Source organism: Pseudophryne corroboree, chromosome 2 (assembly GCF_028390025.1).
Source record: "Pseudophryne corroboree isolate aPseCor3 chromosome 2, aPseCor3.hap2, whole genome shotgun sequence".
Taxonomy (NCBI): Eukaryota; Metazoa; Chordata; class Amphibia; order Anura; family Myobatrachidae; genus Pseudophryne; species Pseudophryne corroboree.
The window spans coordinates 523,272,035-523,286,106 of NC_086445.1; the positions used below are offsets into that span (position 1 = coordinate 523,272,035).

The 14,072-nt window shown below is 43.0% G+C and overlaps 1 protein-coding gene across 1 annotated transcript in view; it reads right to left on the bottom strand.

Moving 5' to 3' along the window:
* Positions 1 to 1,361: 1,361 nt before the first annotated feature.
* The window catches only part of LOC135033586 (gap junction alpha-4 protein-like), an 18,607-nt gene continuing 5,896 nt past the window's right edge, over positions 1,362 to 14,072 (bottom strand). Inside the window, exon 2 of the mRNA XM_063954195.1 lies at positions 1,362 to 1,994. The gene's annotated coding sequence lies outside the window, so the exon portion shown is untranslated. The remainder of the gene's footprint in view (positions 1,995 to 14,072) is intronic.

Here is a 14,072-nt window from a genome sequence, read left to right on the forward strand (position 1 = left end):
TAAAGTCTGCATGTCCTGTTTATACAACATAAGGGTGGGTGGGAGGGCCCAAGGACAATTCCATCTTGCACCTCTTTTTTCTTTCATTTTTCTTTGCGTCATGTGCTGTTTGGGGGGTGTTTTTTGGAAGGGCCATCCTGCGTGACACTGCAGTGCCACTCCTAGATGGGCCAGGTGTTTGTGTCGGCCACTAGGGTCGCTTATCTTACTCACACAGCTACCTCATTGCGCCTCTTTTTTTCTTTGCGTCATGTGCTGTTTGGGGAGTGTTTTTTGGAAGGGCCATCCTGCGTGACACTGCAGTGCCACTCCTAGATGGGCCAGGTGTTTGTGTCGGCCACTAGGGTCGCTTAGCTTACTCACACAGCTACCTCATTGCGCCTCTTTTTTTCTTTGCGTCATGTGCTGTTTGGGGAGTGTTTTTTGGAAGGGCCATCCTGCGTGACACTGCAGTGCCACTCCTAGATGGGCCAGGTGTTTGTGTCGGCCACTTGGGTCGCTTAGCTTAGCCATCCAGCGACCTCGGTGCAAATTTTAGGACTAAAAATAATATTGTGAGGTGTGAGGTGTTCAGAATAGACTGAAAATGAGTGGAAATTATGGTTATTGAGGTTAATAATACTTTGGGATCAAAATGACCCCCAAATTCTATGATTTAAGCTGTTTTTTAGGGTTTTTTGAAAAAAACACCCGAATCCAAAACACACCCGAATCCGACAAAAAAAATTCGGTGAGGTTTTGCCAAAACGCGTTCGAACCCAAAACACGGCCGCGGAACCGAACCCAAAACCAAAACACAAAACCCGAAAAATTTCCGGTGCTCATCACTAGTAAAAAGTCTATGGCAGATGAGGCAGTGCCTCACCTGCTGACCTTTTCTGCACTTCTCAGATCAAAACTCCCCAAATTACCAGAAGTTTACACTACTGCACCTGTGTATAATGCCCACATGTACCTTTTTGCTCATATATTGCATTTAAATCTGACTCTGTTTCTAGCCAGTGCCTCCTGAGCCATTTAGCTCACTGCACGTTCCTGGCATATATAGCCTAAAATGGACCCCAACTAGAATTCCAAATTCACGTATTCAATATAGCATGGGGCAATATAAACAGTCATATATAGAGGAAGGGTCAAATTTATTAAATAACATAAAAAAAAAAAATAACATATAACATGAATAGGGAAAAATACACTTCAAGGAATAATGTCCAAAATAAGAAAGGTGCTAATCCGGGCATGTCCAACCTGCAGCCCTCCAGCTGTTGAGAAACTACACATCCCAGCATGCCCTGACACAGCTTTAGCATTCTCTGACAGCAAAACTATGTCAGGGCATGCTGGGATATGTAGTTTCACAACAGCTGGAGGGCCGCAGGTTGGACATGACTGTGCTAATCGGATATATTATTTGCCAAGTAGAATAGGGTCAATCAAACACATAAGTCCCTGGAGACTCTGAACATAACCAATAGTGAGAAATAGTCCCTGCCAAACATGACAGAACTCACTCTGTTTTTTGTAGTAGTCCAAACACACCATTGGCCAAAGCGTTTTTAAATCTAGAATACATAAAGTCAATAAACCACTCCAAATGCCCATATGATAAATACATAAATGCTGTAAATCCTAAATAAAAGAGTGTGAACATGACAATAAGCAGCAGTATTGAACAGTCGTTAAAGCCAGTAGTGTGGCAGTGACCTCTTGTTCCGGTTGGGAAAGTCCCGCACTTCTGGTAAGGCAGAAAGTGATGTGGCGCTGGCTGTAATCCCTGCATGTCCAAGAGCACATTACCAATAAAACCAGAAGTGGTGTGACATCCTCTCCGCTATCCACATATGATAATATGTATAGTCTCTTCTCTGTGTAGTGCCGTACATAAACTGTACTTCCAGGTTTAAAACCTAGTCCTGTGGTTTAACTCCAATCTTGCTGGAAATATGTTTGATTCACATCAGCATGTTAATGGATGGGTCACATTTAATAAATAACTGTAATAGAAAATAAAGTATATTATTATTCTTAAATAAACTGTAAAGGGAATTAAAAAATTCCATGAACTGTCATAAAAAAATCACTAATTAAAAAAAATAGGCAAATAGGGAAATAAATCAAATCAAATATTTTTTCTGAAAAAGTCAATGAACTGTCATAAAATATACAGCATTTAAAAAAAACAAAAATAGCAGTAGAAAAATCAGCATACAGGAAAATATAAAAGGGAAGGGGGTCAAAGAGAAATACTTTCAAAGGTTAAAATTATAAAAACAATTTCAACAGTCGGAGTTGAGACATTCTGGTATTACGATCTTACGTTTATAAATCTACTTCATCTCCACTTTGGCTAACTGGATTTCCACATTGTTATGCCTCCAATTTGCCTATTATTTGTCATGTGGCATGTTATGAATTGATTAATTTCATACTTAGGGGTCTATTCAAGAAGCAGTGAAAAGAGTGGAGAAGTGAGCCTGTGGAGAAGTTGCCCATGGCAACCAATCAGCTGCTCGGTATAATTGTATAGTATGCATATGATAAATGTTACCTTAATGCTGATTGGTTCTTCTCCACTGGCTCACGTCTCCACAGTTTTCACTGCTTCATGACTAGACCCCTTAGTATCCCCATTCATAAATTCTATATATGTACTGGTTTAACTTCTTATTGTTTTTCATGCAATACACAGTCTGTTGTGAAAACCCCTTCTTTCGATTTGGGTTTCTTCTTTCTTATTGTGAGCACTTTTCACAATCTGTTGAATTTCAGATATTCCAGGATAACATCTTTAAGTATTGGATATTGCATAAGATCCACCAGTGTTTTTTTAAACACTTGTTACGTTTCTTTATACTGTGTGCTATATTCTGTAAAGAAAGCCCATTCCACATCATTGTTTCTGTTAGTGTCTTTTCTTTTTGGTATTTAAAGTTAATTTCTGTCTAGTAACATCACTTTGTCTTCTATCTGTTGTAGTTTTCCACTATTGTAACCTTTGACCTCAAATTGCTGTTTCATACATGCCATTTGTTCAGAACAGACATCCTGTTCAGTGTTTTTCCAGACAGGAACCTCAAGGACTGACTTTTAGGTATTCCTTTAAGCCAGTGTGTATGGTGTTTGCTATCCAGACCAATGTAGCTATCTGAGTCTGTCAGTTTACGATATCCTCTTGATTATTCCTTCTTTTACATAAATGTCCAGATCTAGAAATTAAATGTACTTTACTTCAATTAAATGATAATTTGATATTCCTATCATTGTTAACTCATCACAGAATGTTTGAGGGTCAGCATCGGCACCTTTCCACAGAAAACTGATGTCATCTATATATCTAAACTAGGATACCAAGTTTGTCCCATTATTCAGTATTGCATGATGTGCGTCTTCCTCCCAGTACACCATAAAAAAGGTGGTCATCACTAGGGGTAAACTTTGTACCCATGGCAGTGCCAGTTTTCTGAAAGTAATAATCACCATTAAAATAAAAGTATTTGTTTTTTAAGATAAAGTCAATACTTTTAATAATAAATTCCTTGAAATCTTCTCCCATTTCTGACTTAGAGAGGAAGTGTGCTACTACCTGTTTCCCTTTTTCATGGTCAATTATGATATATAAAGAATCAACATCTGCAAAGACCAGTGTAATATTTGCTGTCAACTGTGTATTCTTAAGCTTGTTCAGGATAGCCATTATTTCTTTTAAGAATATGGGACTGCAGATGGTAATCAATAAAAGCAGATTTATAGTCATGTTTATAGTCAGACTATATTTCCTGCTATTATGGGTTTTACAGGTGGATTAAATGTTCTCTTGTGTAAAATGCTTATACAATTTATCTTTTATGTATGTGTTTTTAACTGATAGCAATTATGATTGTGATCCTATTCTTCTTCCAAATTGTCACATTTCTAGACATTTCTAGACACAGCTAGGGAAGCACTAGAGAAAAGCAGTACTGCATGTATATTATTGTTTCGGATGACACTGCAATTTGAGATCACAAACCTCCTGCGCAAACTTCACTTGCTGTGTGTGTGTGTGTGTGTGTGTGTGTGTGTGTATATATATATATATATATATATATAGGAATGGAGGTGCGGCACTTACGACATAGCCTAACGGACTAACAGCGGTCACGTTTTTGTGGTAAGTAATGTTTCAGTGCCCCTGCACTGTCGTCAGACTTTATTAAAAGATGAAAGCAAACAAACATACCTTTATAACAAGTGAAGTGGAGGAGTGAGACCACGCTGGACGCCGGGAACGGGACTAAACACCCGCCCAGTGGCAGCAGCTGATGACATCATTATGTTAAACAGGTCTACATGAACATCATTGGACAAACATCACCATGGTGATACTAAAAACAGGAAGCAAACATAGGAATACAGCAGATACGTAAATAATTGAAAAAACCTCACTGGTATACCAACACAAGACGGAATTGTACAGGTCAAATGTATCCGGATTGGTGTCCGTGATACTATGCCATCAGACCGCTGGAATAGAAAGGGTGGCAAATTAATCTGATGGGTATGAGAGACATCACAGATAGCAGTTCCAAGAGTTATATTCATTAAGTCCTGCTGGAGACACAGTGTTGAGTTTGTGTATCCAGCGTGTTTCCAAGCGTAACAGTTGTTTGGCTCTGTCTCCCCCCCTGATGCTAATCAGAACATGATCAATGATCTTGTATTTGAGTGTGGATAAATTGTGCTGGAAGGTCTTGAAATGTCTGGCAACTGGCTGATCTTGGTTGCCTCCTTCAAGGGCTTGTCTGATGACCATTCTGTGTGTGGCCATCCTCTCCTTAAACATGCAGGTGGTCTTACCTATATAGAGCAGACCGCAAGGGCATCTAATATAGTAGATGACAAATCTAGTACTACAGGTCAAAACATGTTTGATGGGAATACGTCTGCCAGTGTGTGGATGACAGAAGTCCTTTCCAGTTTCCATATAGCTGCAAGTTATGCAGCCAGTGCATTTGTAACAGCCCGGCTTGCGGGTAAGAAAGTGTGTGGGTCCAGCATTGGATGTACCAGTTATATCATTTCTAACCAATAAATCTTTAAGATTTTTGTTTCTGGTGAAGCTGGGGAGAATTTTGTTTTTTTTTAGCAAATTTCAGGTCAGGATCTAGGGCTACAACCGGCCAGAGCTCTTTGGCTGTTTTGTTAATGGTGCGGCTGAATGGATGATATTCCTGCACAAATACTTGTTTATTGAGAAGTGCGGACCTGGGAACTGCTGGTGCTAGTAGCTGTTCTCTGGGAATGGCTAATGCTTTGGTCTTAGCATTGAGTAGATCTTTATAATTGTAGCCTCGTTGTAAGAATTGTACAATCAAAGAATCAATGTCTGTAATGGTTTTTTCATGTGTATCTGAAATTCTGCAAACTCGGAGAAACTGCGAGTAAGGCAGACCTCTGATACAGGCCGGGGGATGCTGACTTTGTGCGTGTAGGTAAGTGTTTCTGTCTGTTGCCTTTTTGTAAAGGCTGGTATGTATTACACCGTTAGTCAGGGAAATATTGACATCAAGGTAATGTACCTTTGTGGCACTAATGTCCCATGTGAACTTAATGGTGGGGTCAAGGGTATTGATCCTTTGTAAATGTGACTCTAGCTGTTGAGTGGAGCCTGTCCAGATCAACAGTAAATCGTCTATATATCTGGTAATCCAAAGTAAGTCACCAGATATAGAGCTATTCGAAAGTAATAATTCCTGTTCTATTTTGAACATGTAAATATTTGCAAACGACGGAGCTACGCAAGAACCCATTGCGCAGCCCCGTAGCTGGCGATACCATTTGCCATTGAAAAGAAAGTAATTCCGAGTCAATGTCAGAGTCAGAAGTTCTAAAAAGAAATCAATATCTGGCCCCTCATAGGAAACATTGTTAGTCAAAAACATTTTAACTGCATGAATGCCAGCATCATGTGGAAATGTTGGTGTATAGAGATATGACATCTAAAGTACACAGTTTGCTATTGTCAGGGACTGGTGTAATGGACATCAGTTTATTGATTAAAGTGGTGGTATCTTTAAGAAACATGTGGTGTTTTTGTATCAATGGCTGTAGATAAAAATCCAGGTATTGTGAGATTTTGTAGTATATAGAATCTCTAGCCGCGATGATAGGGCGACCTGGAGGGCATGTGGCATTTTTATGTAGTTTAGGTATGGTGTAAAGTATGGGTGACACAGGACAATCTTGAGTCAAATTGTGACTTACTTGTTCCGAGATAATGCCCTTGGACACTGCTTGCGTCAAGATGGTTGTGAGCTCATTTTTATAACACTGGGTAGGATCATCAGGCAATTCTTCATATACTTGCACATCCTGTAGTTGAGAATAAATCTCTTGTTTGTAATCCGACAGATTTTGTAGCACAATGCCACCTCCTTTGTCTGCAGTCCGTATGATTAAATCTTTATCAGCTCTCAGATCTTGCAGTGCCTGTCGTTCTGCAGATGATAAATTATTGAATATGGAGCGTGTCTTTTGTGTCTGAGAGACAACTGCTCTATCTAGAGTTTTAGAGAAGCTCTTGATGAACGCATTGTTGGAGATGGGATCAAATCTGGATTTAGTTTTGATGCACGCTGGAACAGGGGCACTGTTGGATGGCACAGGGGGGGGAGATTTTTCAAAATATTCTTTGATCCTTAGGGAACGTGCGAATTTGTAAGAATCAATTTTCCATTGAACGTCATTAAAGGATGTAGAAGGAACAAAGGAAAGACCTTTGCTCAAGACAGACATTTCCGCTGTATTCAAAATCCTTTTGGACAGATTGAAAACAGCTGTCACTTGCGACTCTTTGGCGTTTTTGACTTGGTCCCTCTGCCTCTGCCCGCCGCGCCTCGTGCGGATCCTCCGGTGTCCTCTCGTTGTGCTCGTGTACGAACCCCTAAAGGGGGTTTGCCTGATGCGGTGGATCTATTCCCTTCTACTTCACTTTGGGAGCTGTAATCAGCACTTGATGAGTCCGTGTCTCTGGAACGGAACCTTCTTTGTGGTGGCCGAAATCGTGTTCTAGAACTGCCACCTGGATTTTGTGCCCACGTGTACACGTTATTTTCTTGGTAATCACGTTGTACTTTGGTCAGTTTATCTCTCTTGTATTTAACAAGATTCCGTTTATATGAATCAACTTGCTCACTCAGTTTAGTCAGCCAATCAGTCTCAGAGTCCTGTGTAAGGGAATCCTTATGCAAAGATTCAAATGTATTGATTTTGGTTTTAATAGAATTCAATTCCCTAGCGGATTCTTCAATAACCAATAAAATCAGGTCGTAGCTGCACTTATTAAGCACAGCTACCCATCTCCTACAAAATTCAGGATTATGTTTACCTATTGTAGGGATGTTTTTGACCCGGAATCCTCTGGGTATTTGCTTGGTCCGGTGGTAGTCCGTTAAAGTTATGCCGTGCAAGAGGTAATCTACCTCTTTCTTCTTTAGGCGCAATAATTCATGGTATAGCTGTTCTGTAGAAATGTCACCTCCTGTGGTTTGGAAATTCTCTTTGAAGTAGATAGAGTTGGCTTCTGCGTCCGAGAAGCTGAGAGTTTCTCCTGGCGGTAATAGTATATTTCTGAAGCCACTTACTTGTGGATTGATACTTTCTTCTGACATTACACCCAAGTGCAGAATACAAAAAAGTTTCAGATTCTTCAGACAAAATTGTCAGAGGAACAGAGTCTTGACTGTGGTAGTACAAAGATGAAGGGTGCCTTGCCGTGTTGCTGAAATCAGAAATGGTCCACACCAATCCGGATACAGGAACAAATGTAATTATTCAAGGATGGCTATCACTCCGTAGTATTTGTCCAATATTTGCCCAGGTGCCTTCCTTACCACTCAAAGTGGAAATGTATAGATGGAAGATGCTGGCGGCACTCATGGGACTTAGTAATAGTAGTAATAAGCAAGGCTTGCACGCCTATATAGATCAACGTTTCAGTTTTATTTTGAAAACTTTCGTCAGGATACATAACACATAAAAAACACATACCTTTATAGATGAAGACCATACAGTGTTAACTCGTGGTTCCAGAGCCGCGGTCGACGGCGGCTGACGTCACATGCAATGCGACGGGTGCCCGGTCTGCACCACCTGACCGCCAGCCGTTGCCTGGAGACAGGTGTAAACAGATTGTGTAGAGAAAAACAGACCCAAACATACAAAATATAATCTAAAGAAAGTACTTGTTAATCCAATGGTATAAAGTTGAAAAGCAAGAATACCGTAAATTCCACATATACATGTATAAACCAATGTGTAAAAAGTATGCAAGAGAATGAAAAAATGCGTGAAGCACAAAAGAGATCCTAAAGCGTTGTGCCGGCTGCACCATTTGCAGCTGTTTGGAAACGGGACAGTTTTTTCATCATCCCAGATCAGGCAAGAAGTATACCATTACAGCTCCATACACGTGTTCTAGTCGTTATGTGATCTACTATATTAAATGCCCATGCGGGTTACTTTACATTGGCAAAACAATACGCCAATTTAAAGAAAGGATAGCCCTCCATCGTTCCAGTATTAGAGCTGCACTGGAGGGCAAAAGTTCCGAGCAACCGGTCGCCCGCCACTTTAAAGACTGCCATCATAGTCTGGCATCGATTCGTTACAAAATCATTGATGGGGTGCCAGAGTCCAAAAGAGGTGGTGACCGTGGTAAAATTTTATTGCAGAAAGAGGCCCGCTGGATATACATATTACAAACTGTTAAACCACTGGGCCTGAATGACATTCTTTCATATACATGTTTTCTGTAAAAGATCATATTTTCTTTATGGTTCCCTAGAAGGGGCGCTGTCAGTTATATTGTCACATTTTTTTCACATGCTGCTCTTCAGTATACATTCATTCATGCATACGGTGATTGTATATGACAGCGCTTCACCAGGGCAGCCATTTCATTTAGTTATGCTATATAGCTGTCAGTTTTCTTTATCTCTGTCTGATCATTTCTGAGATGCAGCGTATTCTATTTACATTTTGTGTATATGCCTAGACCAGGTTAATTAGTATAACATAGCTGAATCTGTGATCTCCATGTCCCGTGCACTGTGTATTTATATATAACATCCGTCTTTGGTTTGGTATCCACAGCTCTGTTGTCATGGTGATGGGTCTTGTACATTACAGCCCCACCCCCTGGGACGCAGTTCGCCGGCGCCGGCGCGCGCCCATGACGTCACTGTGTATCCCGGAGAGCGGCGGAGGGTGAAGTTCACGTGGTGTTAGGTAAGCTATTTATATGTTTGTATGTATAGTGTGCTTTTGGTCTTGATAAAAGGAGAGATTCCTGAAACGTTGACTTAAGCTACTGTGCCGTGTCAATTGATTATTCCAGTCTCTATGAGTGCCGGTTATTTCTGCTTACCTACATTTGCTATCCGCAGACAGGGCACCGGAGCAAGTTGTCTTTCTTTTTGCATTAGGAGTGCCGAGCATTGCCGTTTTGTCTTATATATATATATATATATATATATATATATATATATATATATAATATTGAAGCAATATGGGATAATTAGTGTCACGATCCGGGTAACTGAACGCCATTTTCTACCTGTTAGGTGTCTCCTGAGATTGGCTCGGCGTGCCAGGACCAGGTTATAACTATGTGTTCCTTACAGCTCTTTTGGTATTGCCCGCAGCGCTGGCTCAGCGGCCTTCTCAGAGTACTCACTTAACTGTGGCTTGGCGCTCTCAGTCCCGTCGCGGCCGTCACCGATGCGCCTGTGGTCTCACCTCATGAAGGCTGAGTGCAGCGTCCTCCATGTGCTGCGGCCTGTTGTCATCTCTGTGGCCACTGTGCGTGTGTGGGTGTGCGCAGAGCCTCTGCTGCTGCGGCCCTTGCTGCCATTACTGTTTGGCACATGGTCCCTCAAGATCATCTTTTCCCCTTCAAACCAGGTCATGGGCGCAGCCATCTTGGACAGAATCACATGTTGCTTTCCTCACCAATCCGCAGCGCTGCTGTGACCTGTGCATAATTCTCAGCCAATCCCTGTTACTCTGCAGGTACAAATATCCTGTCCCAGCACCCAGGAAATGGTCAGTGCTTCAAATGTCCTTCTAGAGATCCCAGTCTGCAGTTCACTAAAGACTCTCCTGTAAATGCTCTCTCCGGTTCAGCCTGACTCCTCTGTGTCTACCCTCTGCGGTGCAGCTCCAACTCTCCTGGGGTTATTCTGTGGTGCTACCTGTCTCCATTGTTCCCGCACACAGTATTTGAAGAGAGTGTACCCCGGCTTCCAGCAGCCACTCTCCAACGGTTCTCTGTTTCCCATTAACAACAATAACTCACTTGTGTGCTTAACCTGCGATCCCCAGCATCACTTGTGTGCTTCACCTGCGATCCCCAGAATCACTTGTGTGTTTAACCTGCGAACCCCAGCATCACTTAATGTTTCATCTGAGATCCTCACCATAACCTATTGTTCTACTTGTGCTCCAGAGCCTCACAAGACATTGTAAATTTATGCTTCGGTTACTGGTTTCAAACCAGTAGGAACTCAGAGACTTTCTCTTTAACAGTTATTGTTTTGTTGCACTTTCTATGACTTTTATTATTTAGTAAACACCCTTAAAGGCACTTCCTATTGTCGTGGTCACGCCTTCGGGCTTGGTACTACTGATTCTGCGCATGTCTAAGAGACCCATCTCACCTCCAACATTCAGGTACCCATCAGCCCCTAGAACTGAGGCTTCGCACTACCGACACCAGCCCTCAGTTGTGACAGTAAGCACTGACCTAATGGATCCAGTCGGAGAGCAAGTCCAAGGGATCAGGCCGAAGCAAGAACTGGCAGCCCGCCTTGAACATCAGGAGGCTGCACAAGGCCATGTTGTCCGATGTCTTCAGGACCTTTCCACCCGACTGGATGAAATTCAAGCCACCCTCCGTGGGTCAGGGGCGTCCAGTGTGCCGACTGTAGTACCTCCGGTGGTTTCCCCACCCACCATACCCATTTCTTCTCCACGTCTCCACTTGCCGACACCTGCTAAATATGACGGATCCCCAAAGGCCTGCAGGGGTTTCTTGAACCAGTGCGTGATCCACTTCGAGTTGCAACCTGGCAGTTTTCCTACAGACCGCACTAAAGTTGCTTATATCATCTCCCTACTCAGTGGCTCCGCCCTTGACTGGGCATCACCTTTATGGGAAAGATCAGATACTCTGCTGTCATCCTACTCTGACTTTGTGGCAACATTCAGACGAATCTTTGATGAACCCGGTCGAGTGTCGTCTGCTTCTTCTGAAATTCTCCGGCTATGTCAGGGGAAACGAACTGTCGGCCAGTATTTAGTACAATTCCAGCCTTTGGCATCTGAAGTTTCCTGGAATGAGGAAGCCCTCTATGCAGCTTTTTGGCAGGGCCAGTCTGTGCGTATTAAAGATGAGCTCGCTACTAGAGACTTGCCCTCAAAATTGAATGAGCTTGTATCGCCCTGCATTAAAGTAGACCTACGGTTCCGTGAAAGGGCTATGGAGCGAGGCAGGTCAACCGTTCCTAAGATTCCTTCTGCTCCTCCTCCTACTCATCAGCCATCTCCATCCAAAGATGAACCTATGCAGATAGGTCATTCATGATTGTCTCCAGCAGAGCGTAGAAGACGTTTATCTAATCGGCTTTGCCTATATTGCGCTGCACCTTCCCACCTTATTAACGCCTGTCCTGAGCTTCCAGGAAACTCCAAGTCCTAGCCCGCGAAGGAGAGGGTCGGCTAGAAGCAATGAATTCCTCTCCGTCTTCAAGTGACTGCAACCTCTCAGTCTCTCTTCAGGTGGCTTAACGTACCAAGAGTCTTCTTGCCTTGTTGGATTCTGGAGCAGCCGGAAACTTTATAACTGAGAAGTTCGTTAAGCAGCGGTCCTTACCCACTGAGAGACTGTCATCTCCTATATCTTTAACTGCCGTGGACGGTAGTAAGATTCCTGATGCGGTGATTACCTCCAAGACCCTAACTATCCGTTTGAAGGTAGGGGTTCTGCATACAGAACTGATTTCTTTCCTGGTAATCCCAAGGGCCACTCATCCTGTGGTTCTAGGTCTCCCATGGCTTCGTTTGCATAACCCCCAAGTTGATTGGAGGATGACCCATATCCTGGCATGGGGTCCTTCTTGTTCTGAAACATGTCTACATAAAGTGCTCCCAGTTTGCAAATCCTCCTCTAAGTCTCCTGATGTTCCGCCTTCTCCATATCAGGAATTCACCGATGTATTGAGCAAGTCTTCAGCCGATATTCTTCCTCCCCATAGAGAATGGGATTGCCCTATCGATCTCATTTCAGGTAAAACTCCTCCTCGTGGACGCATGTATCCATTGTCATTGCCTGAGACCCACTCCATGGAGGAGTATATCAAGGAAATTCTGGCTAAAGGATTTATCCGGCCTTCGTCTTCTCCAGCAGGCGCAGGCTTCTTCTTCGTAAAGAAGAAAGATAGCGGCCTCCAGCCTTGTATTGACTACCGGGGTCTGAATGACATCTCAGTGAAGAATCTGTACCCTCTGCCGCTTATCATTGAGCTATTTGACCGCGTCAGTGGAGCCACTATCTTCACAAAGTTAGATCTGAGGGGTGCTTATAATCTCATCCGAATCCGGAAGGGTGACAAGTGGAAGACCGCTTTTAACACCTGTGACGGACATTAGGAGTACCTCGTCATGCCTTTCAGACTCAGCAATGCTCCAGCGGTATTTCAACACTTCGTGAATGAAATCTTCAGAGACATTCTCTATCGTCATGTTGTGGTGTATCTCGATGATATCCTTATCTTCGTGAATGATCTGGAGGAACATCGGTTCTGGGTGAAAGAGGTTTTGTCCCGTCTCCGTATCAATCATCTGTATTGTAAACTGGAAAAATGTGTCTTTGAAGTAAAATCCATCCTGTTCCTGGGGTATATTGTATCCGGTTCCGGTCTGGAGATGGATCCTGAAAAACTCCAAGAAATCCGAGATTGGCCGATTCCCGTAACTCTCAAGGGCATCCAGAGATTCTTAGGGTTTGACAATTATTACAGGAAATTTATTTGAGTCTTTTCCACCATTGTAGCGCCTGTTACAGCTCTTACTAAGAAGGGCGCCAATCCTTCCAAATGGTCAGAAGAAGCTACCCAAGCCTTTCATTTGTTGAAACAAATATTCGTCTCTGCTCCTGTTTTGAAACAGCCAGATACCAGCCAGATACTGTTGGAGTGGGCGCAGTACTGTCTCAAAGAGCTAACAACGGTCATTCACATCCTTGTGGCTTCTTCTCATGAAAGTTCTCTCCTGCCGAGCGTAATTACGCCGTTGGCGATCAAGAACTTTTGGCGATCAAGCACGCTTTGGAAGAGTGGAGGTACTTATTAGAAGGAGCTTCTCATACCATCACCATCATGACGGATCACAAGAATCTCCTATATCTAAAAGGCGCTCAATGTCTTAACCCTCGCCAAGCCAGGTGGGCACTTTTCTTTTCCAGATTTGACTTCAAACTGCAGTTTTGTCCAGGGTCACAGAATCGCAAGGCTGATGCCCTTTCCCGCTCCTGGAAGCAAGAAAATAAGTCTGAGTCTACTGACAAGCACTATATTATTGATCCAGTGGCGTTCTCTGCAGTGAGGATGGACTCTATGCCCCCGTCAGGGAAAAGTTTTGTGAAGCCAGCTCTCAGAAGGAAGCTCTTGCATTGGGCACACTCCTCTCGCTTTGCCGGACACGCGGGCATACACAAGACCTTAGAATTCGTTTCCAGATCATACTGGTGGCCGACCCTAAAAAAGGACATTGCTGAATTTGTGGCCTCCTGCCCAAAATGTGCCCAACACAAAGTATCCCGCCAGTCACCCGCTGGGCAACTGGTCCCTTTGTCTGTTCCTTATCGTCCGTGGACTCATCTTTCGATGGATTTCATCACGGATCTCCCTGTGTGTAATAAATTCAACACCATCTGGGTGGTAGTAGACCGGTTTACCAAAATGGCTCATTTCATTCCCCTCACCGGTCTTCCGTCAGCTCTCAAGTTAGCACAATTTTTCAATAAAGAGATCTTC